This window comes from Aythya marila, assembly GCF_965140915.1.
Source record: "Aythya marila genome assembly, chromosome: 19".
Taxonomy (NCBI): Eukaryota; Metazoa; Chordata; class Aves; order Anseriformes; family Anatidae; genus Aythya; species Aythya marila.
In genome coordinates this window covers 10,726,481-10,737,606 of record NC_139060.1, presented here as the reverse complement: position 1 = coordinate 10,737,606, position 11,126 = coordinate 10,726,481, and positions in this window count along the sequence as shown.

The window sequence follows — 11,126 nt, the reverse complement described above, 5'->3', positions numbered from 1 at the left end:
TGTGTGATGGGGGAGCAAAGGGTACGGGCAGAGCCCAAGCGTAGACCAAGGATCCTCAGATGAAAAAAGTGCAAAGTATCCCTCGAACTTACAGCTGGGTTAGGTTTAGTAAGAGTTAGAGTTACCCAGCAGATGGTAAACTATTTTCTTTCTGCCTGTACCTCAGACAGAGTTAACCCACTTTTTGTAATGGCAATAAATGCAGTTTCCTGGTAGCATTAGAAACATTTTGGTCTAGAAAAATGTGGTTTAGAAAAATGTATTTCAGAAAAATGTGGTTTAGAAAAATGTGTTTCAGAAAAATGTGGTTTAGAAAAATGTGTTTCAGAAAAATGTGGTTTAGAAAAATGTATTTCAGAAAAATGTGGTTTAGAAAAATGCGTTTCAGAAAAATGTGGTTTAGAAAAATGTATTTCAGAAAAATGTGGTTTAGAAAAATGTACTTCAGAAAAATGTCGTTCAGAAAAATGTGTTTCAGAAAAATGTGGTTTCCTGGTAGCAAACCACAGCCTCCAGCATCACCCCTCTTTTCTACAGATTTACACAGAAAACACCCTCTGTGCACATGCAGAGAGGGTGAAAAAAGTTTCCAGTGCTCAGTGAATGCTGCCTGAGTTTCTAACCTCAACTGCACAAGTTCTTTGCATTTAAATTTTAAATAACTTCCCTAATCACACACTGGACTTTCAAATAAGTCTTCTGTGCTTTGGCTGGAATCAAGGATGGCTCTAGAAGGCTCTGGTGAGAACGCTCTGCAGGCGCTGCAAAGCAAAGACAGAAGCCTGTACATGGAAGCTAGTATCTGGCACCTCGTTGTCCTTCCACCTAAAATCATACCTGCCCTGCAAGGCCCCAGAGTGCTGGGCAAGTCCAAAAACAGGGGACTGAGGCCTGGCCTGCTGGAAGCTTCCCTGGGATGTCTCAGCTCCTCAGCAAGTTTCCTGCAGCCACACACGCACATTGGCACTGCAATCTGTTTGCTTCTTGCCATGAAGGCAGCCTTTGCCACCAGTTCTGGTAATTCAGCTTTGTATCTGCACTAATTCACACAAAGCAAATACTCAAGACAGTCATCTGTCCCCTTAAGGCAACTGCAGCTCCTAAAGTCAGCCTTCATTCCATACATCTCAAAATAAATTAGAAATAACAGAGTTTTTAGAGTTGAGAAATGTCCAGGCAGTGCAAGAAGACCTTAGCAAGTAGAGGTATGACCTTAGGACAGTAAGATGGTGAAATCCCAATGTACTTTTAATGCCTGTAAATCTCTCTAATAAGCAGTTGAGCAAAGGGCAAATTGTGTTGTGCAGTTTGGGTGATGCTGTCAGTCTGGGTTAGCTTATTTTTAAATAGGTTGCAATTCTGTTTATATGTAGTCAATTAAAAAAATCAGCTCAGGTGCATTTTAGGAAGCATTAGCCTTATCAGCTCATAAACCCTGATCTGCCACCCTCAAGGCACATCTTTCACACAGCCCTTGGAAGAGCTTTCCAGCACATGGACTATCAACATGTTAATCTTTATAAATCAAATATTTGCCAAGTGGAGTAGAAAGCCACATGTCTAAATAAGATGTATTGAAAAATGGAACAAAGTGATGTGTGTGTCAGAGATCACTAGGTCATGTTGCAAGCCTGTCCCCTTGCAGAGTTATCCTTCAAACATCTCCCTAGCCCAGCTGTACATGTTAATTCTACTCCAGTATTTGTTTTTCCCCACTTTTTAATACACAAAACTGACCCTCTCTCTGACCTGGCTCCTCCTCCTCACTGAGTTTAATGCAACCCAAACTTTGTTTGAATTAGATTCACTACAGACAGGGCTTGCCAAATATTGACTTAGGAGGCATTGGGAAAGAAGATGCAGACTTACCTCCCGCCCACCCAGTACCAGGGCTGTGAAAGTAAGTCTCATGTATTTCAATTATTTTACGGTTTCACACAATTGAAAATTTGAAAACCTGCTGTTTGTGCTGATGCCTCACACTGATAGCAATGCTGCTTCTGCAGTTCAAAGCTATCCTTATTTATCTGCATATGGAGGCTTCCCTTTGCTTCTGCAAGGGATACTTGTCATGAGGTTTGGAAGGACCTGAAAACACAGACTCTTTCTTCATCCTAACAAACCATCTTGAATTGTTTTGCTATTTATTATTCAAAAAGAAAAGTGAAGCGGTTGCTTCTGCTCTCCTGACTGGTGCTGAGTACTTGAAAGGGGGCAGAGGGGCTCTTTGTGAGCACAGGTAAGAACCTGAGCCTTCTGCTTCCTCGAGCTCAGACGCTCTCTTGGTGAGCACAGACTGAGCCCAGATGTCTCTCACATGAAGAAATTAAAACTTCAAGCTGCTTCTACGTGCCCAAAATGCTTCTGCTTTCCAGTTTCACTAACAAAGCCTTCCACCAAATGCCATCCACCCCGGTGTAAAGGCATTGCAAATTGGCAGTTTGTAACTTCCACAAATTAAAGTCTGTGGCAGATTTAAGGCTCTGGATGGTCAGTCCGCCATTGCACTAGGAAGAAGGTTAAGGGATTTTTGAGGGTGTTTTCAGCCTGGACATTTAACACATCCCTGGAACAGATACTTCTGTGCCAAAACTCCTCTCCTTGTCCTTCCCACACCCTGAGATTCCAGCGTGTAAGCAGCCGCAGGGGAGCAGACTGCTCCCAAACTCCAGCTGGCTGAGAGGCCCACCAGGCCTGGCTTCAGCTCCTCCAGGACCTCCAGATCAGCTCTCCCAAAAGAAGGCCATCAGTAGTCAGCAGACAATTAACAAATATTTGGACATTTGTGTTGATCCACTCACAGCAAAACTCCCCACTGCTCCAGCTGATGGGGACATCAGCCCAGGACATCCCAACACTCAGAGCAAGCTGCTAACACATGCTGTCTCACTCAGATCAGGCTATCAGACAGAAGCAGCAGTGCCTGGAAAAATCTACACAATCCTTTCACTTCCTCTGGATAAAACACGGGATCACCACCTATCATCCACGCACACCCTGCCCTGAGGAGCAGCCTGTAGCTACACAGCAACCACGGGCTGGCTGAGCTAGCAGCAGCCGTCGAATGCACAATTCACTCTTTGGACTTTGGATTGCGGATGCAATTTCACATTCACAGCTCGGCAGGAGAGAGGCATGCGGACACGTGTTCTGGCTAATTCTTCAGGTTTCCAAACAAGCTTCCGTATTCTGCACACTAAAGGTTTACATTGATTTGCTTTTATGGCCAGACACCTGCATGTTTGGCGATCCCATTATTTGTCTAGCTCTGTCTATTTCCTCTCCCCCTCTCCTCTCAGGTCTGTCACATCAGGGTTGACCAAACTTCCTGATGCTACAACTTCACATCAAGAGCCTGGCATGTCAGGGACACGCGCCGCAGGAAGCTGAGGGCAGAGGGCAGGAAGGGCACCACCTGCCCGAGGGGACAGAGTGACCCAGGCACATGGGTCTCAGGAGCCTGTCTGCACTGCCTCGCATCCTCACACAGCAAACACGCAGTGCTCCTGCAGGACTCACCCCACCGTGCCCCGTTACCAGGCCTGACTCCAGCACACAGCCCACACCTGAGCCACTTGTGAACAGCAAGCTGTGCCGGAGCTCCAGGGTGAGGATCTGTGCCTCCTCTGCCGGCCTCATGCCCCTCATGCTGCTGAAAATGCAGTTTGGGATCTGTCAGTGAAGACCCACAGCAGTAATTAGTTTGTGGCATACGGCAATAGTGAATCATATACCTGAGAAGATGGAGGTGATAGCACTGGTTTTCCTAGTTTACCTCTTTGGCTTTCCTGATGCCTGACAGTTGGAAGAATTCCTCCACCTGCAGAACTCTGAGACTTGCTGACCAGTTCAGTCTATTCTAACAGAGAGCTCTGTGAAGGCTCAGCTGGGCAGTGGCTTCCCTTCCAGTTTCAGTACTGGTCACAAGAAGTAGCTGAGAGCAGCTATTTCTGATGCTGCTTTGCTTTTGGGACCTTTGTAGGGCTAGTAATTTGGGAGAGCTTTAAACATTCAGAGTGCCAAGTATGGAGGATTGCCTGGGGCTTATAACTTGCATTAGCTGGGTAAAAAGTCTGCTCCACTGGCCTTCTGCAGGCACTGACGCTTCGCCCTCGTCCTGGTTAAGCAATAAAAACTCCCACTGCAGCTGCGGCATGCCGAGCCCCGCATGGTGTTTATTTCCTATGATACACCACTGACAGCTACAAGATCTCTCAGATGAGAAGAAAGTCTCTCCTCCACAACCCCGGGCTTATATTTCTAAGGCAAATGATACAATTCCAGTGCTACTTGGCTTTCTAGACTTGTTTGCAGAGTTAGATTTAACTAGGGTTTTATTTTGTTGTTTTTGTGTTTTCAAATGCCCAAAAGTCTCAGTGAGATTTGTTTCAACAATCTCTTGTGGAGATGCCAGCCTTAATCGCACTCTTCCAGGCCCTTCTTATTGTCTGGGATGAAAGCACAACACAGAGCCTCCCCTGCTAATTGCCAGCTTTCTGTTTTCCAGTGACAGGTGCATTGTCTGGAGGAGCAGACTCGATTGTGTCCCTGCGCAGGAGGGCATCAGCTGCTGATATTAGAGAGCCTTTCAGCAGAGCTTGGGCAAGGCTTGTTATTCAGTGCCATCATTTATAATGAATCTGTGTAGCCTAGAAACTTTTAATAGAAAAAATAGGACCTGCCATTATAATTCATCTTTGCTTGTTGTTTTTTTTTTTCTCAAGCTGCTAACTACTCCTAAATCTCCCGTCCTCCTACGGCCAAGACAGGGCATTTGGTTCTGATCCTCTGTGAAACACTATATCTTTCTAATATCCTTTTTCCATAGTTTTCTCATGAAAGGATTTTGTTGGCTTAGCCAGACACCCACTATGGTTCTACTTTAACCTGTAATCAGAGTTAGCAAAAACTTTTTTAACTGTGGGTCCTGCGAGGTCCATTCTGAAGCAGTGGGGCTAGTCGATGTGCATCAGCTCAGGCTCACAAATGTCCCAGAGCTCTGGCTGGTGTCTCTGCCATCCTCTGAGATCCCAAGTGAAAGAAGAGCTCGCTCCGGGGATGGGGACTCTGCACCTGCTTTCTGGGGTGAAAAGAGGAGCTCTGGTGCTCACAGAGAGTGAGGGAAGGCAGCAGCAGGAGAGCTGCTGCGAGATGAGAGCAGTAAGCACGAGAACAACATTAGGCACAGACCACATCTGTCTTTCCCATTTTTCACATTAAAGGGTAAAGTTTTCCACATGCAACTGTTGTGCAACACCAGAACTCCAGCGACTGCCACTGCACCATGCAACCAGGCACACGCCAGACCATGAAGCAGATGGCCTGGGTTTTTGCTGCTGGAACCTGGCAGTAGAGAAACCCTTTTTTTCCTGGATCTTTTCGCCTCAGTCACAAGACAGAAACGAGGGTCTACAAACAACTGGTGTAAGCAGCACACCCCACAAAGCGGAGGCAGGGGCAGCTCCGAGGGACACAGGGTGCCTGAGGCCACTGCGCCTCCTCGGAGCCCCCCTGGGCTGGCCGGGGTACAGCACCCCTCGCAGTAAATGCTCTTGCCCAGCCCTACCCACACACACAGGCCTCTTTAAATACCTCATGGCTACTAATACAACAAAGAGTGAGCAATGAGAAAAGCAAATGTGACTTCTGTGGCTTAAAAAGGATGCGAGGCTTCGCTTCCACTAGGTACAGTGTGAAAGTTTTTTCCCAGTGCCAGGAAATTAATGCTGTGAGGCTGAAATGATCGGTTCAGAAGTGGATTGGGTGCCTTCAGTATCTAAGTTACTCTCAGTTTTTCCTCTAGGATGGTCAGTGGTTCCTGTTATGACGCCACAGGAGGCAAAAATACCGTGGGTTCATTGGGATGAAATACAGACCCATCTCCAAAGAAGTGCTGAGGCTTTATTACCACTTGTCCATTTGACTGAGAAATCAGACGCTTCCTTCCCTTCATTAGGCTAGATTCCTGTTAAAATACCTGTAAAAAAGGCAAAATATGGATATTTAGGGCAACAAATTACAAACCACAGAATTATAAAATATGCTTGGGCATTACACCAGAAACTCTTGTGGCCTTGAAACTCCTACAAGAGAAAGCCATCTCTTCTAAAGCGGCCTTGACTTCTCCCACACAGTGGGGAATGAAATGGCAGCACTTTGCAACGAAATCACAGAGATGAAAATCCACAGGCTGTGTAATTGCTCTCTTAAGGACAGATCAGTTCTCAGGCTTGGGTGCAATCAGGGTGATCGGGTGATCGTTCGGGTTTCTCACCCAGAGGCAACTCCACTGTAAGCACCTGTGTCCTGCAGGAACTAGCCCAGCAGTCCCCACTTCACACCCTTCTCATGACACACAGCAGCATCTCAGAGAGCTGCTCAGACCTCTCCATACCTGAAACTCTCTTCTTCCTTTTCCAACTTGTCTAGTTTTGCCAGCCTGTTCTGACAGAACCTAAATAAAGCTGAAAACTCAATCCAACATTTCTAACAGAAGGACTTTTCCAATTGTCAACAGAACACCAGAAATTCAGGCACTTTTCCTAAACAGTATTGACAAGTGATAGACAGTAGCAGAATGATTTGAGTATCATAATGCTAGAAAATAGCATAAGATCAGCACTGGACTTTTTTGAGTTTCTAGCATCCTACAGCATCTAGATAAAAGCAAGCAAAAGGCTCCCCATGCACTTTATTTGTCCCCCCTAAGGAGGGACATAGTCTGTTTCTTGTTTCTGTCTTTCTGCCAGGTCCTTTCCCCCCATTCAGAAAATTGTTCTTTCAGAAACTCCTGGAAACTTTCTTCACGATTCAGTGCATCATCACTTGCCTGCACCACTTCTCTGCTCCCAGCTTCAATCTCTTCTTTCAGTTTTCATGTAATGAATAAACTTCTCAAATCAGATATCTGTATGTCCTGTAATGAGTCTGAACACCTTGAATAGATCTCCTGCTTTCAGAACCACCAGTTACACAGTGAAGATCCCTGAGAGATCACCTTCTGTCCCAACCTGGGGAAGCACTTCCTTGATTAGCTTTCTTGTACCCACAGGTTGGTTAAGTTTTAGTCCATCTCATTCAGATCTGTCAGAATTGTATTTAAATTCTTCTGACAGATTCTTGGCCTGCAGCTTGTTAACAGATCGCCGTTGAGGCAAGATGTTTGAAATTAGAGTGGTTTTGAACAGGAGAGCCACATGGTGCATTTATTCTCCTGTTTGGTGATTATCTCTGCCTGGCTCTGCTCCTAACCCAAGTTCACCTTGGGACATTACAGTCGCTCCTGGCTAGTTTGGGAACTCGTGAATGTGTTGGAATATGCACAAGACAGCCATGACTAGGGTTCAAGCACAACCACAGTATGTGTTTTCAGCTCCTGGACAGTCTGCATTGCCTCTGGCCACCCCTAACAAAACCCAGTCACACGCAGGACTGGGCGGTGCAGGAACCCAGCATGTTCCCCCATGAGTTCTGCAGGCAGACGCGAAGCATGAGGGAAGTCATCATGCAACAAGAGATACCAGCGTGGCTACTCATAGCACAAGAAAGCATTTCTTAGGCTTCTTGAACTGCCTGTCATTTCCCATGCATGTGCCAGCAGTGCTGTGTCACCTTTCAGTTTGAACAGTCGCAGGCACCAGTCCCATAGCCCCAAGTCGCTGGGCACTGTGCTCCCACCACCGACACAGCCAGCTCTGTGTTGACTTTCTCCTACCAACACCGCAGGCTTTGCTGGTGTGCTACAGAGCACTCGAGATTTTCTCAGTGTGCCCAGCTGTTGTGCTGACTGTGGTTATCAGGGTTGTCTGACTGTCCTGTGAAAACCCTAAACAAACAGGTTTAGGTGCCAAGTTATTCCATCAGGGAAAGCCGGAACAATGGCAACCCTTCACCCATCACTTGATCCCCCATTACACAAAACCAGGATCAAAAAAGCCTCATCTGCTAACACTTTACTTTTTGCAACTCCCTTATCCTAGAAAGCAAAACTCTGGTTGATGATTTACACTTGTTACCATGAAGAAAAAGCATGTTTGTCTTTAATACGGCAGAAGCAGGTGCAAGCTTCATAGAGTAAAACTGTACTGAAGTTTTTCTTAAACAGTCCAAGTTCAGCACTGCCTCTTTAAATAAGGTCTGAGAATTCAAGATGTCATTTGGCACTCATACACAAAGAAAACACTGATACAAAACTGGGGAACAAGGCAGGGTGTAAATGCAGACACCAAAATACCTGGGAGTTTGTAAATTATATAGAGATACAAACTGTAAAGATATGGGCTTCAGCCTGAATGCCCACCTGTTGAGAAAAAACACCAGCATTGCTTGAATCCCAAGTAAGTTTCCAAAAAAAAAAAAAGGTATTTGGGTGCTATTTAACTTCCCTGACAGAAGTCTTGTAGGGCCATAAACTTGGACTGCAGGTTAAGGCTTAGAACAGACTTCAGGGCAGCTTTATAACAAAAACAAAACCCAACAAAACAATAACAAAAGAAAAGCTTGCAGTCTTCAGGCTTCAGTGCTCTGTGGTCCTGATAACATCCCACTGGGGACTCTGGAGGACTGCAGAAAACTTGAACAACTCACCTGTGTGTATAGTGGAGGGCATCAACCCAGACACAAAGATTGCAAGCAAACAGGTGTGAAAAGGCCTGTGTAAGATGATCAGAAAATAACTTGTTCTTAAGACCATCAGTTGTGCCTACATACATGGGACTGGAAATAGGTATCCTGTAAGGCTGAGAGGAAGAAACAAACATTTATCTGAAATGCAGCCAGCTGTTAACCAGCAATAGATGGAGCTAGCGGTGCACTAAGACAGCTTTGAACTAAGGAAGAGCCCTACCTGCACATCTGCAAGAGAGCCAGTTGCATACCTGGGAGGATAGGAAAAGACACTATATTACTAGAAGGTAAAACAATAATCGTAGGACATCTGCTTGGTTGTCAAGGACCAAGAGGGAAATAAAGCTGTTGTCCCCTCTAGCTAAAACCTGCTGTTTCTTTTTCCCCAGACTCCCAACCACCAACTGCTCTACAGTTTGTATGCCAATCCAATTTTGACGCCTGTAATTCACCCTAGAGACTGTTTATTTTAACTTTATCAAGTGAAGAGAAAAACAACTGTGATAGAATAAAAAAGAAAGAAAGAAAGAAAAAAAAAAAAAAGAGCATCTGGCAGCAGGATATTCTTCCTCTCAGACAGCTTCCCAGCCTAACCGGTGTGCAAGAAAATAGGATTTTTAGTTATGCAAGGGTTGAAAGAAGGGGGAGAAGAAAGTGCAGGTTCTTTGTGTGCTTATCTTATAGATGGTCTTTTGTGGTCTGTTGGAACAAATGCTGTCAGTATAGTGCACTCCACCTCAAACCAGGCAGCCAAGCTTCATCTGGGACCTACAATACACAGAGGCAATGAATCCACACGCAGGGACACTGTCTGATTTAGCCAATGCCAAAAATGTGAACTCTGGAACTCCACCAGCTTAGCAATGTACCCCTGGGAGCCCACAGCTGGTGGGATGAGAGCAGCAAGGCTTTCTGACAGTGACAGAAGCCAAAGGGCACTTAGAAATAGCAGAGATCCCCATTCCTCTTTCCAGTTTCAAGTATCAGGCACTTTTCCCCTCTCTTCAGCGGGCACAGAGACTTTGGGCAGTGTCAGCACATTTCTCAGAGTTATCTGTCTGCAAGGTGTCCTCAGCAAGGGCTTGCAAGTCATAGGATCTGGAGTTAACCTACCTCCAACATAAAAATTGATTCTTACCTATTTCACAAGCCTTTTCTATTAACTGGCAGGGACAAACGCCGTGTCTGGCTCTCCAGCTCCTCCAGTCTGAACAGTGCTTTAGTTATTTTGCTACAAGACTGGCATAAACAAGAGAAATGGTGGATTTTGTTTTTCAACCCCCTGGCTGTTTTCTTTCCCCTCCCATTGGCATCTATTTGTGAACAGGGAAAAGCAGACGTTGCACAATAGCTTTGCCCACCCGTCTTATTTTTGTTTGCATACCTTTATCTGAATAACACAATGATAGGGAGCATTTTAAATAATTTGGAGGGACACTGTAGACTTGTAGATTTGTTCTGGACGCATGAGACCCTAGTTTCATTTTTAGGCCATCTGCTAACTGGTGCTTGTTCAGAGGGAGTCTGCAAGATATTTGATTCACTTCTGATGCAAGAGACATCGTTCCTTCTGGAATGAAAGCCAGACCTGCTCCTGCCAACAATGCCACATACTCTCAAGATGTGTTCTGAGGATGAAGCACCTCAAAAAGGAAGACATTTAGTAAAATGCTTAGATAAAGTCTCTTTTAAGCAAGAAGCCAATGCACTGATTATGTTCTAGTGGTGTTCTAACAGAGAGAGGGTCTTGTATAATTAACGTTTAATGTTTGGGACAAACAACATCTGACTTTTTTAAAACAGCAAGATTTATAATTTCAGACACTTATGTTTTTTTCCTGATTTTCTAGAAAGCAAATTAGACATGTAATCATGTGTGTGGTACAATTCTGAAAAATCTCATTATGTTTGCATTTAAGATGCATCCTTTCTTGAAAAGCTGCCATGAGTTCTTTTGTTTGTGAACACACCGGGCCATTCCTTTCCATGTCTGTAACCTGGGGAAAAGAAAGCTAAAGCAAAGGTCTGATGTAGTTTATCTGGAAAAGTGAAATAATTTTATTGATCTTGGGATAGAGCAGGACTTTGCTGATTTTGAAAACGGGTGTTTATATTCTCTCTCTCACCATATAACTGTGACATTAACAGCACTTCAGGTGGGTTTGCATTTTCTCTTGCAGTTGCAGGTTCTTTGTAAGGTCTGAACATATGAGTCAGTTTGATGAATGCTTGGAGGAACGGGACTAGCAGTGCAGGATGGACCACCTTCGGCTGCTTGGTGTAAAATGCACACAAACCGCAGCTCACCCGTGCACTTTCTTATTATTTCAGCCTGGACTTGGACCGGCACCCACCCCGCGGGGCTCACACTGCCTGCGGCTCCACACCGCGCTCCCACCCTTCCCTCTCCCTGTGCCCCAGCCCCTCTGCCACCAGCTCCGAGCGCTGAGAGCGAGGCAGGGACCGGACCCGAAGGCAGAGGGACCCAGAAGCACGGCCAG